General features: G+C 41.8%; 1 protein-coding gene across 1 annotated transcript in view; it reads left to right on the forward strand.

Moving 5' to 3' along the window:
• Positions 1-247: 247 nt before the first annotated feature.
• The window catches only part of LOC111862160 (nucleolysin TIA-1), an 872,186-nt gene continuing 848,565 nt past the window's right edge, over positions 248-23,868 (forward strand). The window contains exon 1 of the mRNA XM_023847344.2: positions 248-478. The gene's annotated coding sequence lies outside the window, so the exon portion shown is untranslated. The remainder of the gene's footprint in view (positions 479-23,868) is intronic.

A 23,868-nucleotide genomic window follows, 5' to 3' on the forward strand; every position in this document is an offset into this window, starting at 1 on the left:
GTGACCGGCACTGCGCCACTTTGTCCACTACAAATCCCACTTGAACAGACCAGGGATCAAACCCGGGCCGCCGCAGTGGGAAGCCAGCGACGCCAGCGACTAACCGCGCTGTGGCGCTGTGCCGCGGCCAGAGTTTGTTATTACTGTCACGTGATGCAAGCATTTGAAGGCGAAGCTGCTTGCCGGAAATGGTCGAAGTTCTGCCGATCTTTGACGAATACATGACGTTAGTTAGTGCAAGTGAGAGAGTGATGTGGCTTTTACTCTAACGGCATATTTCGTTAGAAATTGCATGTGAGATAACAAAGAGTGCATGCATACCGTTGTTTATAATTTGAACATTCATACTGATTGAACTGAAGCCATTTTATTTTAACTGTGTGAGTATAGATTCATGATATGCGTGTGTATAGTGCTGCTCTCTCTTCACCCACGAAGCTGGCTGCAGTGATGCAAGTAACGTTGGAGGCAAGCAAGTGTGAGTAACAGTAAAATGGAGCTGATTTGAAAGAGATTGAGTATTGGAGTGTCTTTATCTTTCTTGACCAATTCGTAAGTAATGTAATGGCGCTTTGCCAGCTGCATTGGTTAAATAGCGTTGAACTTTGGAACTTATGCAAATAATGAATCTGAAAGGACTTGAAAGGAAACGGCCATGGACTGTTTCAAAATATGCTAGTGCACTAGAAGGGGAGGTATTCACAGAAGCACCACATCAGATGCCATTAAAGTAATTTACGTTGACTGGTACTCATGAGTATTGCTGTTCGATGTTGTAGGTTGAATATTGCAGTTTAAAATTAAATTTCTTAGAATTTGGAATATAATTAACGCAGGGTTGTTCGGTTATTTTATTCTAACTATAATATTTTGGCATGCTATTTGATTTTGTGTAAGTAGATTACTTATATGAAAGTTAATTATAAGTAGATACTGTAGGGTGCTTCAAAGTGTAAGTTATACCAAAACTTCAAAGTCTACGGATGCAGTACTTTTGTAGGAGTCTTGTCCATCCTTTTGGATCTCTGGTCGGGCAAATGTGTCAACCCCGAAGCTGCTCAAGTGAGGTTTGCTGAAGCGTATAGTGGGGCTATATTAAATGCTGAAGAAAGCAGTCTGCTTTTACCGGTTCTCACGGTCTCTTAGCTTGCAGATTTCTTATATTTTTTCTTCTACCCTGAAGATGGAGGCGATACGTTCCTCCGAAACGCCGGTTAACACCACATATACACGGTGCCAAATCCCAGAAGACTGCTTTCTTCATAGTCACCGCCGTGAAAGCCTCATATCTTACATATATTAAATGTTACTGACGGAATTCCATTTTGGACGTGTTAGTCCAATGTATTCCCTCCTTCAAACGATGCTCAAGTAGAAGTTAATGGATTGTATTAAAAACTGCTCATAATACTATGACGTGCTGCCTGAAAGTCGGACTATAAGACGTCCGTCACTAGTCAACGGCTAACAATTCCTAGGCAGCAAAGCCTAGGAAATATTTACCTGGAAGATGAAAGCATAACAGTGGGGTTTCCATCGTTATTTGTACCGAAATGTATTTCCGCGACTACAAGAGATTCGTTTCATAGCAACGGGCGAAATTAACCCATCGACGAAGTGTTCCATATTTAGGCTAGGACTGTGCGATGGACGAATCGGGGTTCGATACCCCGCAGGGCAGAAATGTTTCCCTCCTTGCAGAGGAACCAGTCCGTCCCTGGTGTGACCAGCCCCCACCCATTAGAAACCCGAGGCAATGTGGCCAGAGCGTGAAGTTAACAATGCCTTTGCTTGTCGATGTTACGAATGGGCGATGCTATACCTCATACGTCTGCATGATCTGTTGGTTAATGAAGCACGAGTAAAACTAATTATTATTAAAGAGGGCGTTTTACACTTGTTAAACTGCAGTGCCGTAAAGGTGTATGGAGGCGTGGCGAACAAGTTACTCTCATCTTACATTGAAACACTATAAGGTGTAAACTGGTTACCTCCAAAATTGTGGCCCATTTACCCCAAAGATTGGGTTCCGGACAGTCCAGCAACTTGAACAGAAGGCTGAATGGGCTGTGTTTGAAGTAAATATGCCCACAAGCACGTACTCACTAAGCAGTCCGCGAGTAACAGGTTTATGAGCTGGTTGCATTCGAGGTGACTAGAGGAGCATTCCTCTTTATAAAAAGGGTAAAGTTGCCCCTGTGCTTAACTAATTAAGCACTATGACATGAAGACGTATGAGGGAGTGGGTGTGTAGATCCACATTTTCTTGTCCTCGGCACTAGTTGGAGGTGAATAGTCGTCCTCACGCCCCGGCCGCTTTACCCCTAGGGAAAAGCCCTCCTACCTATGGGATAGGAGGTTGGGTGGACTCCAGAGCCGGTCTGGACGACTTGTAGAAGAGAAAATTCTCGACTCTACTGAGACTCGAACTCCGACCCCTCGGTCGTCCAGGCTGTAGCCAGTCGCTATACCTACTGCGCTATCCCGGCTCCCGAAAAAATATTTATATCTATGATAAATATTTTATCTGTTGCATTTTAATTTGACAAACAAAAATTGCAATGATGTTGTTGTTGTTGTTCTTCTGCTTCTTCTTCTTCTTCTTCTTCTTCTTATTATTATTATTATTATTATTATTATTGTGGTTGTCATCGTCATCATTATTAACAGAAACACTGAATTATAATATTCCCAAAATTTCAGTTTGAAATATGTGGGTGGAAGACCATTTAAATGAGAGTTTTGTTAATTGCTTGCTTTACGTTTGTGTAAGCCTTATTAGACCGCAGGACGGAGCGCCCATTCTCATGCATAGGACAGTACTTTGTCTTTATGCGTCTTACCGTGAATACATAAAGTGGTCGCTTGTCGGGGGCCGTGTTTTCTTCCTCATATTTCATATTCAGTGCTACTGAACGAGCCGGTCACAGTCGCCCCGCAGTCTAAGGCTCGAAATCTCTTCGCCTGCTCGAACACTGGGATCGTGGATTCGAATCCCACTCGAGGCCCGGATATCTGTGTTCATTCTTTATGTTGCCCTGTACAGGTATCGAACCTGCGACGGGCTTATCACGCATCCAAGGAGTTCTGTAAGATTAATAACTTCAGAGTTAATTCTGAATGGGAACAGGCTAGAATAAGAATAAGAAGAAGAAGAACAACAACAACAAATGAAATTAAATGATCCTGATATTAAGAGGGCTGCACTCTGGGGCTTGAGTTAGATTTTTCTGTGGAGCCTCAAAGGGCTAATATAAATCCTTTTTCATATGATAATCACTCACTCATGAGGCTGAGCCCTTTTAGAGAAGCCGCCAGTTGTGCAGCTACTCAAGAACTTCCCAGGATTTTATGGAACCCGAAAGTTCATTACCGTGTTCACAAGAGCCCTCCACTGGTCCCTACCCTGAGCCAGAGCTACCCGGTTCGTATCACCCATCCTATCTTTATAAGATCCATTTTAACATTATCCACCCATCCACGACTTGGTCTTCCTAGTGGTCTCTTTCCTTCTGGCTTCATATGATAGCCCACAGTAAATTCATCATCTGAGATTGTGAAGGTGGTGACTATGTAGATTACTTAATCTGGAATATGGTGCCGTATAGTCTGGTATATGCTTAGCGAAGTTCCTCCGAAATGTCGCAAGAGATATGTCGGACCACACCGCGTCATATCCAAGCCGACAGTGTTCTTCAGTTTTATAATTGTCTGTAAAAGTCGCCTTATTACTTCGTACGGAAATTGTACGTGACATCTGATCGATATCTTTTATGTGCTGCATTTTTGATGTGATGTAAGTTGTATTTAAATTATAAGAAAATTTTCTTATCGTGGAATTTGTTATCTACGTTGTTTTAGGTTTACGGTAGGTTCGTATCAGTAATAAAGCGACATCAATGCTAGTGTATTGGTCTTCGTAAATCGCATATAACATTAAACATTGACAGTCCGTCAATGATGCAACAATCATTAAAATTAATTCACCACTTAACACCGACACAACATGTTTCGGCCACACACAGCCATCCTCAGGTGTTTCAATGCGTCCAAACTGTACGTTGAAACACCTGAGGATGGCCATCTGTGACCGAAACATGTGTTAGTATTAAATGATGAATTTATTTTAAAACCTTTAAGAGACGGGCTATTTAAATTCCGGTAATGGCAGCAGGCTGGAGTTAATTTAAATGCCCGCCATTGTAGAGTATTAAAAATTGTAAGCATATTACTGAAAATGCTATGATTTCTACAATTTTTGTGATAAACGAACGAAATAAACGCTGCTTTTATCTAGAAAGAATATAGAATCAGATATTGTAATTTATAGATATTAATGATTGTTGCATCATTGACGGACTTGATACATGGGCGCGTATCTAAAGATGTGCAACTTGATGCTGAAATACAGAATCGCAGTGCCGATAATAAAACGTACATGTTACACTGTTGCACAAAGAGAGTTTGCGAGTGGCAACATGCAGGGTACCTATGAGGTGATGCGCTGTAACACATATGTATGAGAATGCGGCTGTAACCCACTGGCTTATAGAGCTACTTCTAGAGGACTGGCCTCTCTCTTTTGTTTGTATTCATGCAAAATGCTGTAGTCCTCTGAATGGATTTCAGGAGGGAAAGCGCGCTGCTTGAGTGTGAGGAAGGGCTGTAGAGCAGTACAAGATATTTTCCTGAGCTTTGAACTTCAGAAATTGTTTGTGTAATTGAATTCGGGTTTATTTGCTCTTTAGCTGAAGGCATGCACTGCTGTACATTTTATGTGCACAAGTGTGTGTGTATGTGTGTGTGTGTGGGGGGGGGGCACACCTCTATTTAACTGCACGCCCCTGCTATTACGATTTGTGAGGAGAGAGAGGTTTTATGGCGTAATACGGTATATGGGGCCAAGGCTCTGAGCGTAAATCAATGCAGCTATACAGTTAAAGGTAAAATCCACTCGCCACTCCAACCCACTAGGGTAACGTCATGTTTAGGGGTTCTATAGGATGCTGGCCAGTGAAATTGCCACATGACAAAAAGAACAGTAGAATATCTTTAATGGAATTTTGCTAATAGACCACTGTAGGTCGCGGTGCAAGGGCCGAGAAGGCCCACAACCTTATACATTCATTCATTCATGGAATTTTGCTTCCAGCTCTGTAGCCTCTAATACAGAGATTTGCAGCCGGTATGTCGCAGCACACTGGTGTGACGCGAAGGGTCCGCAGGTGTGCCGGGGGGAGTTTTGGATAAGTTCGAAAAGAAAAAATGGAGAATAATAAAATCCTCGAAATCCATTCAAAATAATACAATAATACAACGATTCAAATTTTAGCTGTTGAACTTTTAAACATAATCGTATTATTCATCTTTTTAATGATAAAATCCCCCCTTAAATAACTGATGGTGTGCTTTGACAGTTTTAGTTCCTTGTCCGGTGTTCCGTGAGTTGAAAAAGATTGAAAAACTGTGCTCTATTTGAACTGCGAATGCCCAATACAGAAGAAGCTGCGACAGTAGGAGAGTCTGCTTCTTTATATTGTGTTGACTGATGACTATATGGACTAGAGGTGGCGCCTTCATCTATGAGTCTTCTGGAATTATGTATTTGCCCAAAGGAATATACGCGCCTACGCAGCCGTTGCTGGGCTTGTAGTGAACTGAACAGCGGCCATGTTCGTGACTTGTAACAACAAACACTGATCCAAATAAAAATGTTACATGCGTTTCGAAGTAATATGACGCTCTTGAAAAGGCGTTATTTCCGTAACAGATGGTGACTAATGACTGTACAAGTACCAACATATTTCGTGGTTTCGCAACCTAGTTGTTGCATTTCACTACACAACAATTTCTCGGCTGGTCTCCAGTTAAGTAATATCATTGTCTTCACATCGGCGCACGTGGTAGCGCAGTTCGTTGAGGCACTATGTTACAAACCTAAAGGTCGAGGGTTCGATTCCCGATGAGGTTATTGGATTTTTCAATTGACCTAATCCTTCCAGCTGCACTATCGCCCGGGGGTCGACTTAGCCTCTAACAGAAATGAGTATCAGCAATATTCCTGGGTGTAAAGGTCGGCCGGGTCGTAAGGCTGACATCCTCACCGTCATCTGTGGGCCGATTGTCTAGAAAATATGAGAACCTCGACGTCTCACAACCCTATGGGCCTGCACGGTCTGTTACAGGAATAGCTTTACCTTTTTTACCATTGTCTTCACACCAGATACAACTGTGACGGTTTTACTGCCGGGACTATATCACCAGAAGACTTCTAGAGGAATATCCTCCATGCTACACCTGTTGCTCCTGAAGCCATGGCTCGATCACCAGAATACTGTTCATGGAAACAGCGTGCATCACATAAGCTTGGGGGCAGTGTGATGTGTGGGTTAGAGGATAGAATTCCGACAAATTAAAGACGCTGCGATATTGTCCTGAAATGCATAGTATTGTCTGACTGAAGTGAAATTTATACTTGACTGTCTCGTAACTGAAGAGGGCGAACGCACGGAAAGTAAATTTACTTTGAAGTTTATGCGGTCATGTTACATTACAGATGGGGCGCAAACCGAACTCCTGCTGAACTCCAGTCCGTGTAGTACAGTGTATACTACGTATAATCGTCATTACATTTTGGTTATCTTACACAAGAACAAACCATTGGTAATATTGTCACTTTTCCGGGGTTTCATGACTAATAATAACGGGTTCTGGATTTGATTATTAGATTTATTGGCAATTATAACAGCTCACAGTCGATGAATGTGTAAAATTTACTCCATTCCTTACTGGATTACAAGTGTCTTCTCTTCTGTCATGACCGATTTGGTCCTGATTTACGAATCGGTCACTTCTTCGGCTTCCGTTGTCCGCAGGTTACCACTCCAAAGCTGAACACTCAACTACTTAACTGCCTTCTGAATTCTATTACGAATGAACCACGACTGAAACAATCTTCACTGCACTACCACTTTTATAGCCTAGCGCGTATCCATGGAAATTATTTTTGATTATGTTGATATGGAAAGCACGTTCCATACCAAGTCGGTCTGCATGAATCCGTATCTCCATAGAAACTCGTGTTAGCGAGCCGTTTTCTAGCAATGTGCTATTCCGGTTTCCAGCCTTCATGTCATAACGTGTAAATGTAGTGAAGGGTGCTGATGCAAGAATATTAATTTAATTTTCTTTTCTGTTGCTGTAATTAGCAATGCTTACTTAGAGTCTTCTGCAGGCATCTGACAAGTGATGTTCTCTCCATCTTGCTGACTTACAGATGGACAGTACATTCAAATTATCTATGGTCACTTATTTCCTCGGCATTCAAATCTGACACCCTCAGTTATTTTTCATCTTACAACTGATAAATTATGTACTGGAAAAGTATCATTAAATGATCTTAAGAACAAGAAAGAATTCGTCCACTCAGGTGACAGTTTAATTTCTGGATCGCCCTGTACCGCCATCTACCGTCGTTTACCCTCGTTCGCTCGGTAACTCTCGTATGTTGCCAATGGCAATGTTTCGCTTTTTCATTTTATATTATGTTCTGTTATTTAAATACCAAAGGAAAGAAATGACTGTGCCCCGTTAAGTTCACGCAGCTGTGTATGATATTAGCATTTCCCTGGATGAGACTGCGATGTGATGTATGGAAAATATGATTAAATAAGGAGCTCCGGGTGAGATAATATTTTTAGGGCTGTGTTTTGCTTACATTATGCTTCATATTTTAATTCTGGAGAGCCAGTGCCAGTGATGATATTAATCCAGCTGAATGCTGGGAAGAAATTATTGGAAGGCTCTTCTGAATATTCTTATTGTGACATTTCTGCTTTTCCTTTCAATGTAATGAGGCATATATAAACGCACGCACACGCCCGCGCGTCATCTTTAGTTTCGACGAGAATTTTACACTACCGTTTGAGGTGCAGCCGGTCACGGTAGCCGAGCGGTCTAAGGCATGTACTGTCTTCGCTCGCTCGGAAGCCGGGATCGTGGGTTCGGATCTGTTTCCTGTGAGGTACGTACTGAATTCTTATATATTATTCTTATACACTGCCGGTCACGGTAGCCGAGCGGTCTAAGGCATGCACTGTCTTCGCTCGCTCGGAAACCGGGATCGTGGGTTCGAATCTCACACAAGGAACGGATGTTTGGTGTTTGTGTATGTGTTTATTCTGTATTTATGTTGTCCTGTGTTTAGGTAGAGGCCTTGCGACGATCTGATCACTCGTCTAAGGAGTCCTACCGTCTGTAAAATGATCATGAAACTGAGAAATCTGTCCTGTGCTACAAACTTGGAGCGAGAGGAGAGAGAAAGTTTAGGCAAACGTGCGGGCATTGTTACGGGTAATGAAATGAGGAAGATTGTCAGAACTGAACATATATTTGGCATGTATTGGGTGTATAACGCGACAAATAACTTCACGCCGTATTTGGTATAGCGAATTTTATTTCACATTCGCACTTACAATCACCCAAATTACAGATTCACAATTACTGCTATCTGCATTATCACAAATACTACACTCCAAATGCCAGAATACAACTGACTGGTTGCTGGCTAACTCGGAACTAACTCGGAGGTAGCTCGAGGACTAACTGTGAATAGCCTTCGCTGCTCCTTATGTAGCCTCGANATTGACATGTATGAAACAGAAAATACAAATATATTTTATTCACAAAATATCTGCATGGCTGCAGATCGGTTATCTTCATTCATATCATGAACAACAACTTCAAGGACTAGGCCTTTGGTCTGCTTCATAGCCAATGAAATCTCTTCTCTTTGGACAACCCGCGCTTAATGTTCTGTTTGCCTCATGAGTACTATTCAGAACTTTCCGTGTGACAAAGATCCTTATTCGTTCTTTTAACGTTTCGACGCAATTTTTATTTCCGCAAAATAAAAATTTATGTGTAATATTACTGATCTCTAATTCCATTCTTACATGTGTATTCCTCTTTTCATCTCGGATTGTAGGTCTTGCTAATGAACACAGATAACACATTTAAGCATTTAAGTACGTTTTCTGTTATTGCTTGTTATTGTCCCTACTTTGATCCTAATAGGGACGCAGCGTATGATAGGCGTAGATATTTTTATTTCAGTTCTTTCAGTTTTATTTTTCAAGGTCAGTATCATGTTGCCCCTGTAATTTGCATCCCTGTCTTTGAAATCCGAAAAGCTACATGACACCCTATTTAGGCCTTATATTTTTTTCTGTGTAAGTACTCATGCTCTTTCATGATTTCCCTCTGGAAAATCCTTTGCCTTTCTTTTCACTATGGAAATTGTAAATTTGAATATGTTATTATCTGGTATTGTTATATGTTTTAGTGACTTGTAGACGGGGTTTTAGATTGGTGAATCGATTTATTGGATACTCACAAGTCGTAACTACAAATAATTATAACACTCTAAAGATTACTGTAACTATAACTTTGGCTTTAGTCCGCAAGCGAGTTATACCGATCGAGCGACCGCCGGTTGTCGGCGAAGTTAGTGCCAACTTTAGCGGATAGAGGTTGTCGCTTGGTCAGCGTAACGAATCCCCACGGCCGTTAATTTCGGTTTTCTAGACCGGAGCCGCTATTTCCTTTGAATAGCTCCTCAATTATCCTCACGAGGCTTAGTAGACCCCGTTCCAGCCCCACTACTTATCAGAAAATCTGGTAGCTCCGGGAATCGAACCCGGGACTCTGACCACTATAGCATAGAGGCGGTCTGCCTGTAAGTATAGCACATAAAGTAAAGTCTTCAGCGTCTGCTTGCTTAGTCGTTGCTTTATCAACTATTGAACTGCCTGTCGAATGAATCTTGAAGAGACTCAAGTCTCTCGAAATCTGGATCCGGATCTACTCGAAGTCATCCTTGTTATAACTTCGGTAGAGCCGTATAGAAATCACCAACTTCAAGGATTCTAGCACAGCCGTTCATCTCTGCATTGTGGCGGATACACCTATAGTAACCTAGTAACAAATGCCGTTGTCCAGTAACGGACGTCAATTCGTGTTGACAGCGTAACGCTCGGGAATGTGTTTAGCTTACCGTTGCCTAGCAGTGCGTCACATTACAATACATGTCCACCACAAAGTCTCAAGTGTCTGCTTCTACCTTGATCTGTTCCCACGAAAGCTCATTATCATGCGTTAAACAGCCTCTGAAACAGGCGATTGGGATATTCCTGTATCTACCATAAAAACTCGTCCCATTGGATTCGCATTTATCTCTTAAAGCTGCAAATCAGAGCATGTTGATGCAGCTACTCTGGTCTACTTAATCCACTTCTCCCGCGAAACAAACTCTGTCCAAATGCCAATCGCAGAGTGATAAATTCTATGGTGGTTCGTTTGCAACTCAAAGCTTTCGACAGTATGGATCAGACTCGGGTACCAGCCCATAAAACACAACACCTGTAGCCTCGAAACCGCATATCTATTTTCATTTTATCGCAATCTAAGTAGATCACCGAATATCGCATGAAAACGGAAATCGTAACTCCCGTAACAAAAGCATAAATATAATCTATTAAGCGTGGCTTTCCCAGAAGTCAAGCCTTTATTCTGTCTAAAACTCATTTCTGAGCGAGCATAGGAGAACCTGTGAATACCTAATTCCAGAAACTCGGCCATGCTGTATAAACGCAGGCCTGCTTATTTCTGAGGCAATGATGCTATTTAATTTCAGAATACAGATTCGGGGCAGCTGGTATTATACGTAAATAGGTAAAACAAATGGTAGAAGGTTGAACCGAACCATGACAGTATAATCACTGCGTCTGGCCTGGAGTAACTGACACAGCCTGATTCCAAAATATGGAGTCATAGCGGTATAGCCAGTTCACGTGGTCACTAATTCAATAAAGGAACTAGTCGTGGCAGTAGACTTCACAGGCATGCTATCTCTAAGGAAAATTCACTTCAAAAATTAGGATACAATAGCTTGAAATATGTCAAAATACCTTAGTTCTGTGATATGTCAATAATCCCAAGTAACTGGGTTTGCCGAGCTCGGCTGAAATGCTAGTGGGCCCATATATCACGAAACAGAGTCTGTCTTAACTATTCAGATGTCTACTTTGGTCTACTGCATTTGATATTCTAGGTCACAATGCCGGGTAGTGCCAAGGAATCCCGACATATCGGAGGCTAACGCCATCAAGAAACCAATAGGAGCAAGCAGGAAGCAGACAAAACCACTCCTGGAAAATCAAGCCTCATGAACGAGGCACCCCTAGGATCTGAGTCTCCCTGCAGTGGTCACTTCTGTTGTCTGCCCCACATTTCGTTCCAGGATTGGACTGACTTGTAGAGCGCCTGATTTTTTATATGCAGTTCACCCAGCTTGCATTTTGCTTCTGTTAGTTTCTTGCTTGACTTACTCCGAAACGTCGGGATTTCTCCGAATTATACGGTGCTGCAACAAAAACGACCATACTCATAATTTTAATTGTTTATGGTTTAAATAATCCCCAATAACCAGTTTTCTTCTTTAACCGGACTCCTAAGAGTTAATGCTTAGTCTAATAGGCCTTATGTATCACAGACTTTTGGGCCGCGCCATAGCTCAAGCGGTTAGTCGCTGGCTTCCTATCGCGGCGGCCCGGGTTCCATCCCGGGTCTGGTCTAGTGGGATTTGTGGTGGACAAAGTGGCGCTGGGGCAGGTTTTCTCCGAGTACTTCGTTCTCCCCTGCCAATCTTCATTCCACCAATTGCTCCACAATCACCCTGACCTGTAATCTGGGGCTGGTACAATAGGCCAGAAGTGGCCGCAGTACAAGGAACTTAGTCCCACCCCACTAGCAACAAGAAAATCACATACTTTTCGCCCTTCAATTATTCGTGTGAACGTACATAAAAAAACTCCGTGGCCTATAGTCCGCAAGCGAACTGTACCGACCGAGCGACCGCTGCTTATCAGCAATTTTTTTTTTAATTGGCTTAGAGGAGGGTGGAGTCCAACTGGGTCCACTCGGCACGGCGGCCACTGCTTGGCCTATTGTAGCCTGCCGCGGGTGATTATGATGTTGGAGAATTCGGTGGAATATAGATTGGCAGGGGAAACCCGACCCAGCGCCACTTTGTCCACCACAAATCCCACTTGACCAGACCCGGGCCGCCGCGGTGGGAAGTCAGCGACTAACCGCTTTAGTTATGGCGCGGCCTCTGTCGGCAAAGTTAGTGCCAACTTTTACGGATAGAGGGTGTCACGTGGTCAGACAGAGCAACGGATCCCCACGGCCGTTAATCTCGGTTTTTACCTACATATATTATCGCTGTTTCGTGTGTGAGGAGAAGCCACTCACAAGGGAATGTAAAGTCTCAAAGAACTCTGTGGTGTCATGTTCAGTGCTTCTACAAATACCTGATGCACAGTGCGTGTTGCCGAGGCACGGTATCGCAAAGCATGTTTCTTGTGGAAAGGGCCACTTGAGTGTCTCGCTACGTCCGACCACTCCAAAGTTATCGCAATGGAGGCTGCTGTTCAGAGCTCTGCTCCCTTGCATTTATGGCCTTGTTAGATCGAACCCATACTGCTGAGAGAGAGCGCTGTGTTGCTTCATACGTTAACACCCCAATTCCGGTACCTGATCCCTTCTTCTGATTACTCCTCGCTATGCCGCATCCAACCACTGCTGCCACTTCGGCTGATTGGTCTTGCCCCTTCTGAACCCCAACTGCCTTAAGTAATGCAATTTTAGCAAAGTTTCCTTTATTTCGAAAAAACAAAAGGAAATTTGTGAATTCGCTTTGCTCGCTATTTTTGTATCCGTCTGTCCATCTGTCTATGTATCCTCCCTAATTCTTTAGGTTTATAACTGTGTATCCTTCCCCCACAATTTCTGTTACGAGGCTTATGAGATCGCCTTGCTGTCTGCGTATCTGTATGTCTCTCTTCCTAATTTTTTGGTTTTCTTTGCTCAATCCATTTTGTATCAAATTAAAGTGGACGATTGGTTCTTCCCATAACTTCTTATTTTGCTTTTGTCTCGCATATTGTACAGCCTTCATGATTTCTTGCTAACATACCTGAATCTCTCTGTTACAGTAAGAATTACAGCACGTATAACATTTGCAGTGAATATTTTAAAATTTTGTCTTTCTTCAATATTTATAGGATCATGAAATCAAGTAGCAGTAAAATTAGAAGCACGTACAAAATATTCGCTTAAAATATTGATATCCACTACGCGGCCCGCATACCGCATGTGACGACCTTTACACTTTTGTGCGGCCATCGAAGTGAACATTGTGAACCGTTCAGTGAAATATTGTTCACTTACGCTGTAAGACAATGTCAATATCAATTAGTGTTCTTGCCTAGAAATTCTTATTACCTCTGGGATATTTGTTATGAGATGATACAGGGACCTTGAGGCAGTGTTCAGCTGCAACTTACGGTCTTGTGCTAAGGCAATTCTGCCACTTCGTGGAGCTTTGTGAGCTCCCTGTCAAGAAGCTGAATTGAATGTAACATATAAAACAGGCGCACACAAGCATCGACACTAACGCGCCTTATAGCCCGCCCTACAAACGCAGGAACAAATTGACTCATGTGCATTTGTATATTCTACATCGACTTGACGTTTCAGACGAACCGCAGACATGAAGAGGTGAAGACAGTCAGATTATTAGTCTAATGTTCTGTCCGACAAAACACAATAAATATTGTATAGTGGTATTTTATAAAACTATCGAATAATGCGATCAATATTAGCCTTGAGTTTTTGTTATACTATAAAATTTATAGTTTTTATTGGAGTCTTCTGTTGAAATTTTAATACACATAAACTACTGACCAATCTGGGACATCCGATATTGTTGAATTTCTGAGGAGTACCACTAGAATAAAAGAAGGGACTTCTTAGGTAGCTACAAGTAGACCGACGAATATTATAAAAATGGATCTTAGAAATACAATATATGATTATTTGTAAGGGATTCAGATGCCTGAGAACAGGTTTAAGTGGCGAGCTGGTGTGGGGAATTATTATATTTAACTTTCCGGTTGCACAAAATCAGCTATTTCTTAACCGTCTGAATTGCTAATAACTGTTGAAAGAAGATCCTGTGTCGTGTTATCAGTTGGCTACAATACACCACCTAATCAGAAACTAGAACCTGTTGTAAACATATTTCAACTGACCAGAATTATTTGTAGTCGCATTTGTTTCTTGACCGCCTCTGTGGTCTAGCGGTCAGAGTTCCTGGCTATAGATTCAGAGGTCCCTGGTTCGATTCCCGGTGCTACCAGGTTTAATGAGAAGTGGTGGGTCTAGAACGGGATCCACCCAGCCTCGTGAGGATAATTGAAGAGCTACTTGAATGGAAAAATAGTGGCTCCGGTCTAGAAAACCGAAATTAACGGCCGTGGGATTCGTTGCGCTGGCCACGCGACACCCTCTATCTGCTAAAGTTGGCACTAACTTCGCCGACAAGCGAAAGTCGCTCGGTCGGTATGGTTCGCTTGCGGACTAAAACCACGGAGTTTTTTTTTTTTAGTTAGTTGACGTGCCAACATTTTTTCGGGATTTATTCTTAAACTTCACACAGATTGCAAAATCATAAAGCCACCAACTTTGTATCCTGCTTTCTTTATTTAAAAAATAAAGAAGCTTGTGAGATCACTTTTATGTTTGTATGTCTATGTCTCCCCCAATTTTTTTCTTTTTCTGTTCCTCTGGTGTCGTATCAAAGGAAAGTATTCTATTAGTTCTTCCCAGAACTCTTTTTTAGATTAGTGTGCAAGCAGCATATGATATTCACACTTAACTGGTTGCACACATAAACAACTGAAATTCTTATAATTTCGTAAGTATTAGATTTTAAAGTATTTCGATGCGGTACTGTGATAAAATGAATTGGGTAGGATGTACGTATTGAAGCTTTGCACTGGTGCCCTATGTAGCGTCGTGGTTTCGCCACGCGACATCGCGTGCTAGAACCTCCTGGTCGAGGAAGATTTACATATTTTAGACTGGAACCTATAAACAGCCATTTACTCTTATGACCAAGCTGGAGAAAATCGATTTGGAGTGGTGTAAAGGGGATTTGTGTGACATATTGAATACAAAAGGCAATCCTTTATTATACAAGCCGCCCTCTAGATAACCATGTAACGTAATATAGGTTCTCAGCCTAGCTCGATAGCCAGCGTTGTCTTATTTTGAGCGCCCGGACGGTACGGTGGGCTTTCAGCAGACGGCGTACGTGGTTCATATTTGCTGGTGTTCTTATAGCATTGCCCGTTGACTCTTCCAATGATATAAACGGCATTTCTCGCTCAGTAACTCCTACTCTGAGTAAGATTGATGTTAACAGTGTTAATAAACAAAAGTTTCCTGCATTTCTTTTTATCTGATATTATTTATGGCCGTTCTTTCTTATTCTTCTCGTCTTCTTTCTCTTCATTTTCCAACTTCCCCTCCTTTTCCATCTCTTCTTAATTTTCTCCTCGTCCCTTAATTTCCTTCTTTCTTCGTCCTCCTTTGCGCTCTTTCTTCGTTTTTCTGTTGAACGTTTGTCTTAAGCTACTTTGGCTGTTAAATGAAAGAAGGAGTAGGAGGAGGAGGAGGAAGAGGAGGAAAAATTTTACTAAACACAATTCGCTCTCGGAAAACCTAATTAACTTCCGTCATTGCTAACTCTCTTTTTCGTTTAATTGAATATGAATTGCTAACTTAGATATTGTCACGCATATTGGGTAGCGTGACTAATAATTGTGGGTTCTAGATTTTATGATCAGATTATTGGACGCCTCTATTGAAGTTACACTTAATTAGAACAATTTACACATTGAACTGCTTCTTGATAACAAATCTCTCAGTATGTTTCCCCTACTTCCCGAAGAAGCTCAGCCTTCTACTACTCAGTACGAGTCACGGCTTCTCAGCTACCACTCATTGCTATGTCTGTCAGTACCTCTCCTGTTATCGCTTCGGGAGAACCATATCGAAATTCCCTCATTTAAGGGTTGCAGTACTATGTTTTTCTGCATTCTACTGGATACGCCTGCAACACCATGGTGACCAAATCTGCTGTCCAGCAACGGACGTGCATTCGTTGACACTGTAACACTCGGGAACGTGTTTAGCCAACCGTTACCCAGCAACGACCGCCCCTGCTGACTTGACTATTCCGGCTTTCAGGCGTCATGTTCCAAAATCTTGTTTTATTTGTTACGAGTCCACTGTTTCTTTCTTAATATTCAAGTGATATTGAATACAGTGCTTTGGTAAGAAATCAAATACATGTAAATTGTATACTTCCTTCTTGAGACTTTTTTATTCACAGTTTGTCAATGTTATGGCTTCCTCATAATGTGCTTGATATTCAAAATTAACAACCAAGTTATGCTTATGGTCTTTCTCTGTCAGTGAACTATCCCAAAATCAAATATTTTATTTATTTATTTATGTTTTCGAATATTTGAGAAAAATCGCCAAAATTTCAATTAGAATTACCAGTGGAACTAATTCACGGTGGAGGTAGCTATCTTCTGGAGGGGGAGGTGTGAGGCTTCATAGCCTGGTATCTAGGCAGAGGATGCATTTTCCATTAATAGCTAATCCACCAGCTCTCTGGCAATGAAACCATATCACTATAGCTCGCAATTGGACATGGTGCAGATCCTGTTTAGTGAAACTGATATCCCCCAAGCTGCTTCGCTGAGATTAATAAATTTAACACATTTTGTTATCCTTCTTCCAAGCTCTCACTAATTAAAAATGTTATTTGTATTAATTCTTTCTTCCTGGCAACACCGTTTCATGCCAATTATATTGGATTTAACTGGCCTAAGTTCATTATACGAGTACAGTATCTTTCATTTTCTACGTCTGTTTGCATAGGCGCAACATCAATTTTGTTTTCAGTCGCGCATAATGTGTATTGTATTGCTTTGAAGGTTACTGACGAAAGTAATCCAATAAGCCGTCTGTTTGGACAGCGTGACTCTCATCAGTGATCCCTCGGAGCCGATACAGCCATCTTGCAGCTGTAAGCATGTTTTCTGCTGCATGCAGATAGGAGAGCCATTCAAAATATCAGGCTTTCATCTGCCTTTCCTTTTTCACCACAGAACCCCACCTTCTTGGGAAATCTCTGATGGAAAGGACTGGAATTTGTTCCGTGGTTACAGTACTATGCTTACAAGTACTAGTAAGGTAAAGGCGAAACTGTTCTTGTGCTCAACTAATCAAGCACTACTTCATGAAGGCGTATGTGGGGCCAGCTGGAGATGAGTGGTCAGCTTCACGCCCCGGCCTCTTTTCCTCTTGGGAAAGAGACACCGGTACACATTGGATAGGAGATTGTGTCAATCCAAGAGCCAATCTGGACAACGTGGAGAAGAGAAAATTCTTGACCCTACTGGGACTCGAACTCCGACCCCTCGGCCATCCAGCCCATAGCTAATAGCTCTACCGATTGCGCTATCTCGGCTCCAATACAAGTAGGAGTGCTACGTTAAAAACACGAAAAGACTGCGCCTTTTAGAGCGAGGTTTTTCCGAAAAAATAATACGTAATTCCGAGCTGATGAGCGTACGCTTATATAAAGTTAGTGTATTAACATATGTGTTGAGCAAGTTGGTGTAGCCCGGGCATTTTCGGTTCGAATTTCGGCCGGGACACCGGCTGTCTTGACTGAGTTTTTTTTTCTTGTTTCTCTCAGTCCTTGAAGGCAAATTCTGAAATAAATATATCAATTAGGCCACAACCGCGATCTTCCAAATACCTGCCACTTCATTATTAAAAAATTGTGCTAACATTCATGCTATCAAACAAACAAACAAAAATTCCGTGGCTTGAGTGCTCATGCGAATTATACTGACCGAGCGACCTCCACTTGTCGGCGGAGTTAGTGCCAACTTCAGCGGATAGAGGGTGTCGCGTGGTCAGCGCAACGGATCCCCACGGCCGTTAATCTCGGTTTTCTAGACCGGAGCCGCTATTTCCTTGAAATATCTCCTCAGTTATCTTCACGAGGCTGAGTGTATCCCGTTCTAGACCCACTACTTCTTAGTAAATCTGGTAGCGCAGGGAATCGAACAAGGGACCTCTGGATTTGTAGTCAAGAACTCTGACCACTAGACCACAGAGGCGGTTATTCATGCTATGATTCATTCTTTTATACTTTTTTTACCTATTTCACCCTTTCTTTCTTTCTTTATTTCTTTTTTTCTTTACATATGTCTTGTTGCCTTCCTTATTTGCCTAAAGTCTTTCTTGTTTTCTCTCCAGCTTTACACCTTTCCAGGGCTTTTGGCACAACATAATACAACTGTCGCATTTCTCTTCCTCTCATGAACACAAACATTTGCTGCTACAGAAATCCGACTTCACATTCACACAATGTGGGTTCAAGTCTGAAAGTTTTAAATAATAATCCAATTCCATTTTATCATTGACCCATGTGGGAGTGGGTAATTCCCATAAAGTAACGTTAATTAAAAACTCAGCAAATCAACAAAAACGTAAATTATATTGAAATCATGAACCAGTTCTCTTTCGTGCGTTGAATGCGCGTCTGTCACAGATTTTTGGTCAACAGCTGAACCTTTTCCCTGGCCCCCGATGTCTGCAATCTTTGCCCAATAATTGTAGTAATGTTTTTCACGCCTCATCGCGTATTTGAGTGACTGATTGGCCAAACGAATCGACGGACGATGAAAGGGCTGGGATGGGGCGGATACAGTTGTCAAATCAGACAAGTAGGACAGCGAGGTTCCGTACTCCAACACGTCTCATTATATCACTTAATTACCGGGCTTAGTTAAACAATAGCGCCGTACTGGCTACAATGTTGGATTGTCATATGCTCATGTGAAATGTGTGAGCGAATGGTGAGCAACACGCAAGGGAGTGTGAGAAACGTATAAAGCATTTCCGAAAGTAAGGCGAGGTACAATACAGTATTCCATCATCATACTTTCTGTTAATAAGAAATATGTTTGTAATATCTAAAAGTTTGTGTATATTGCTACAAGCATTATGTTTTTGGACATTAGCCATTGTCTTGTCTATTTAAAAAAAAGTTCTGTTTCTTTTTCAAAATACAACATAATACTTGAAGAAATATGTTAATAAAATATCTTTGAGGGTAATAATGAATTGGATAAATTATTAATTATTATGTTAGTGGTGGTGCAGTATTAAAATCATGTAGTATCCCGTTCTTTCCAAAATACTGGCGTTTAACACAAGTAGAACTAATTGTAACAATTGTTTAGGGAGATTGTGTCTCAAGGCCCCTTGCTCTGAGGGAAGAGCGTATATTGCGGACATTTCTAAAATTGAGTCAAAGAGGAAAGAACTATCCCATTTTGATATTACGTAAGGAGTAATTTCTTGATTTACAGAGGTGTCTTATGGTAGTAATGTCAAAGGCATTAAGGTGTGAAGGCAGAAGATACATTCAGAATTTTTGGTAGGGAAAGATTTTGTAAAAAAAAAAAAAACATTTTAAAAGACCGCGGGGGCTCGATTTACGGTGCTACAAGATTTTCTGAGAAGTACTGGATCTGCAGCGGGGTTCACTCAGCCTCGTGGGGATAATTGAGGAGCTATTTCAAGGAAATAGCGGTCCCGGTCTGGAGAACCGAAATTAACGGCCGTGGGGATCCGTTGCGCTGACCACGCGACACCCTCTATCCGCTGAAGTTGGCACTAATTTCGCCGACAAGCAGCGGTCGCTCGGTCGATATAGTTCGCTTGCGGACTATAGGCCATGGATTTTGTTTATTTGTTTGTTCTTGTATCTGGTACCTGAACCCCAATCGGATTGTTACCGAACGAGGTTCAGAGGCTTTACCGCTTATTCACCTGTTCCGTGTATGTGGTCCGGAATCGCGATCCGATGTCTGTTTCAATAATCAAAGAATTATTAATATTTTATACAAAAAACACGATTTCATACAAACGTTAATAGCAAAAAAAAAAATATCAGAATTTGACTTCTGTTTCTGTTAGAGAAGTAAATGTAAGTATGTCATGAAAATGCAAATTAATTAATATCGGACCGATGTGTGGCAGTGTAATCTATCTGCTTTCCGCAGGGGAGGGAATTTACCGTGTTGGCAAGGCTAGCAGACTCCATGCGTTGAAACAAACAGGGGTGCCCAGAGAACAGGCTCATGGTTCCCTAGGCATCAAAAATACGTTCTAAATAGTAGTATAAAGAAGCGAATTTAATGCACTCATATTTCGTTGCATCCTGTTGTGTAAATCACTGAAGTCAATATTTGTTTTATTCCTGTCAGCGCAATGCTATTTTCAGCGATTGGAGTTTCTGTCTGGGACATGTTTCGGCACATGTGTGCCATCTTCAGGCCCTTTGTTTAGTTACAATTAATGAATCATGCACTTTACATGTAAGCCAAGTGGATCCACCGATGTAATATTTAGTATGTATACTATATAATATATTGTACTGTGACATGACGCCTGAAAGCCGGAATATGATCATCTGCTGGCCGAGGTTTCGCTGAGTACGTTCCCATGGCAACGCGGAATAGACCGTTACTGGACAACGCATTACCATGGCAACGGATACGCAGATTACAACAGACGAACCGTTTAAGTGTGTGTTCTCTCTGCGATCCGCAACGGTTCATAAATGGACACGTAATTCTTTTGCAGTGAGTCGTACTGAGACGTAGAAGTGTAGAGACTAGAGAACAGTCCGACGTTCAGACGACAAGACGTCCTTATGGAAGGAGATCAACTTGTGAACTGTTATAATCAACTGTAACTGTAATAGGCACGTTCAGTAAATCCAATCATCAAATCTAGAACCCACAATTATTAGTCACGCATACCCCTTATACGTGACAATATACTTACCAGCCCACTGTAATATGGAATATATTATGTGGTACATAGTATATAACACACTGATGGATCCGTGGATCCACTCAACTTACATGTAAATATTTTAATATCCTCCTATCTATGTACATAACAGTTTCGTAAATTGATCCTTAAAAATTTTAATTCGCATAGTGAGGGGTGGAGTCCAACTGGGTGTACTCGGCACGGCGACGACTGATTGGCCTATTGTACTTGCCCCGGGTAATTATGATGGAGAATTTGGTGGAATGAAGATTGGTAGGGGAAACCGAAGTACTCGGAGAAAAACCTACCCTAGCGCCACTTTGTCCACCGCAAATCCCACTTGGGTGGGAAGCCAGCGACTTATCGCTTGAGCTATGGCGCAGCCCTAAATTGACTCTTTTTCTAAGGTTTTCCGAAAGTAACATCTCCATGAATTTCTCATGTTCTATGTGTACTAATCGCGATACAGTGCAGAAGGTTCTGTACGACTTGAATTGTAAATCACGTTAAGACAACACAACTGTAATTTTTAGAAGGAAAAAAAAACTTACCCGAAGTTTCATATTTCTCTAATTTTGTGACCAAAAGTATGTTAATTAATTATCTAGGCTACCTAGTGTATTGCAGACATATTTCAAGGACCTCTAAATATTTGTCATTTTTATCTAGAAATTTCGCCAACTTTCCGTTCTATTCGTTCTCTTCACAGTTCCTTGTGCATGCCTCCTTCACAGAGCCTACTGAATTGTCCGTAACGTGTTCTACCATTGTATTATTTTATGCATCTCTTCGTGACATAACATCAATTTTCCATTCCTTGTTCATTTCGCAACCATAAACCGTAAGGGTTCTAGTATTTGTGTCCTAATTTTATCATATACGCCTACAGTGACAACAGCCGAAACGTCCTCATTTTAAGAATGCACTGTTCCACATTCCCATTGCTCACTGACGTTATGTTAATGTGAAATTGAACTGAAAAGTAATGGCAATCTTCTTATATTGTAGCATGCAGACACATTGCTAAGTAACGATTCTGTAAAGAACGCCAGTTGCTAAGCAACAGATTCCTGTGATCCAAGTAAAAACTGAGATATTGATATGAAAATTCTGCTTCACATATGAAAGTTTAACGGGGCGTACTCCTTTGTAGTAGGAAGTGAAATTGCGTGGTGACATACAAGTATATACCTCTAATGCAAACTTCGATGGACATACATTCAACAATTTTCGGAGATTGAGCCATAGAGACACGCGTTCGGCCAAGCCTCTAAAAATGCGTGTATGCATTTCATGCATTTAGATAAACTAACGCATTGCAGTTCGTTTGTACCTGAAAGAGCGAAGGAATGCTTCTTGTAAGCATATACCCCTTTCGAGGCTTCATTGTGAGTTGTCAGTGACATACGAGTATGCAGACGTTGCAGTGCTCCGCTGTAGTGCTACAAAGTAGATGATGAAATCAACAATTCAAAACCGGCAGCCCGGGGTGTGGGAACTTAACTAAATTCATGCATATATTGTGTCTAATTTCGGGGAACTCCCCCAGGGTTGTGGTTTGAAGCAGATGAGAATGTATTCTCGCTGCGGTCAGTGACAGCAGGTTACACATTGACCGCAAACTTCGTAAACCGAAGTGACCATATAAACGCGGATTCTAACTTTGTGTAATATAAAGCAACCCGAAGTGTCCTTGGAAGTTTCCGTTTTCCTGTACAAGTGTTTACCGTGCGGACGTGACTCACGCATTCTTCTTCTTCTTCTTCTTCTTCTTCTCCTCCTCCTCCTCCTCCTCCTCCTCCTCCATAGTTGTTATGTTTCCAATCCTCCTCTTCATTTACCCGCATTTTCTCATATCTTCTGTCTCTTTCCATTTTTCTTCCTTCCCACCGCATCCTTCTCTGTCTCCCTCTTTCTCTATTCTTCATTTTCCTCCTCCCTGTCCTCTCGGCCTCCTCTACTGCAGCTGCCCTCAGAGTCATCCCCTCGCTCTGTAATGCACTTCACATCAAAGAGACATGGAGTTCGATGCCCAACCGGAAGCCGAACATCTTAACAGGCGATTCCACTTGGGCCCAACACCCAGTTCTCATTGCGTTACGTCCTTAAGTCTGCACTCCATTTAGTATTTAGTATTCATTTTAGCGAGTTATGAATATCATGCACAGAACACCCACCCCCGTGCAGTCGTTCTTTACGGATTCAAGCCCCTTATAAGATTATCGTCAGGTATTTAGCGGTGTGTGTCTATAGACGGGGTATGGATTCAATAGTGGATGTACTGATCACTTGATACTACATTTTACAGATCACTGATACACAGATTGGTGTCCTCAATCTATGAATTACAGTTTCCAATGGCAACGGATTTAACACAGTGGAGGTTCTTCAGCTTCCCACACTCTGGTTCTTTCGTCACAGCCGCCCGTGCAGAACTCCTATCGACTGACAATTGAACTAACTGGTTCCCAGACTGGCGGCCATTTCACAGCAACTTCCTAGTCTTCTCTTCACAGGCTGGCTCTCAACTGAACCGCCCTCTCAACTCAACTGTCTCACTCAGAATTTTCTTTACCATATTCACTAAAGCTCTCCCATGATCCCTGTCGTGAGCCAGACCAATCAAGTTCATACCAACCAATCCCGTTTCTCTGAGTTCCATTTTATTTCCTCCTACCAACAACCAGGTCATCCTAGTAGTCTCTTTCTTTCTGGTTTTCCCACCAAAATCTTATATACATTTCTCTACGTCACCATGCTTGCTACGTGCTCTGTCCGTCCCATCCTTCTTGCGCTGATCATTGTAATTACACTTGTCAAAGGGTACAAGCAATGAAGCTCCAACCTCTTACATTTCATTCCTCTTCGGCCCAAGTGTACTCCTCAGCAACCGTTCTGAAACACCTTCAGTCGATGCTCCTTCCTTAATGTTACGGACCAAGTTTCACACCCACACACATTTCCTCTTTTAACACACTAAAAATAAATAAATCGAGATGAATAAATTATTATTATTATTATTATTAT

The sequence above is a fragment of the Cryptotermes secundus genome, unplaced genomic scaffold (genome assembly GCF_002891405.2).
Source record: "Cryptotermes secundus unplaced genomic scaffold, Csec_1.0 scaffold859, whole genome shotgun sequence".
Classification (NCBI taxonomy): Eukaryota; Metazoa; Arthropoda; class Insecta; order Blattodea; family Kalotermitidae; genus Cryptotermes; species Cryptotermes secundus.